Below are 983 nucleotides of genomic sequence, written 5' to 3'. Positions count from 1 at the left end.
TGTGTATAATATATATATATAACAAGCTATGAAAAAAAACTAAAAATATATCAGATATATAACTCTATGTAGGTTACAAGCTTTAATTAAGCTTTTTCTTTTACATTTTGGTTGAGCTTTAGTAAATACAATGTTTAATCTGTCCTTCCTCTTGTATTATAATTAGAAAGCATTGAAAGGCAGAGTTAATGGACAACTTGCCAGAAGAGTTGTGGGTTATGACCTTTCACCTGTGTTGTGTTCATAACCAACATACACTTAACACTTGATGACCAAATTCATCTAATGCTAAGTGGGTATGTAGGTAAATGTAGTTCACTGCTATAATAGGCTGCAATACTGCCTTCTTGGCTTGCTCTACTGATTTCAAGTCCTGTTAAGTTCTTCTCTCAAATATATTCAACTGACTGTCTTCCAGAAGGAAATGTGTGTTTCCATTGCATGGGGTTCAGTTTTGAACACCTCAGCATTTCTTCCTGCGCATTACTATCGCTTCATACCTAATAAAAAATTATTGTTATTGATATTAGAATAATATTAATCACTGAAATAATGTTTTTTTTTCTCCTCACTACATTATGATGGCATTCATTTGATTTATAATTTACAATTCCCTACTACTATTTTTTTGTTTGTCATGGTTTTGTTCTTTAATTATGGAAATTATGATAATTCTCATTAAATATGTAGATACTCAGCCTCTATTGATATGAATCAGTTAAGAAAAATGTATAAAGAAACATCTTTTGTTCAGATTAAGGTGTCTTTTTTTTTTTTTTTTTTAAATCTTTTTCCTTAACTTCAAATGCTAGCAGAGAGGTGAAATTGCTAAGTAGATAAAGTATTGGGTTACTTCCCTATAGTTTGTGAGTTAAAATCTGCTGCAAACTTTTCATAGTGTTTGGGACAAGACACTTTATTCTACACTGCTTCAGTTTACTTATCTGTTGGGTAATCAGGGAAAGTCATACAAAACAAAATAT

This window comes from Octopus bimaculoides, chromosome 5, assembly GCF_001194135.2.
Source record: "Octopus bimaculoides isolate UCB-OBI-ISO-001 chromosome 5, ASM119413v2, whole genome shotgun sequence".
In the NCBI taxonomy this organism is placed as follows: domain Eukaryota; kingdom Metazoa; phylum Mollusca; class Cephalopoda; order Octopoda; family Octopodidae; genus Octopus; species Octopus bimaculoides.
The sequence above is the reverse complement of the archived record's forward strand: the minus strand, read 5'-3'. Positions refer to the sequence as shown.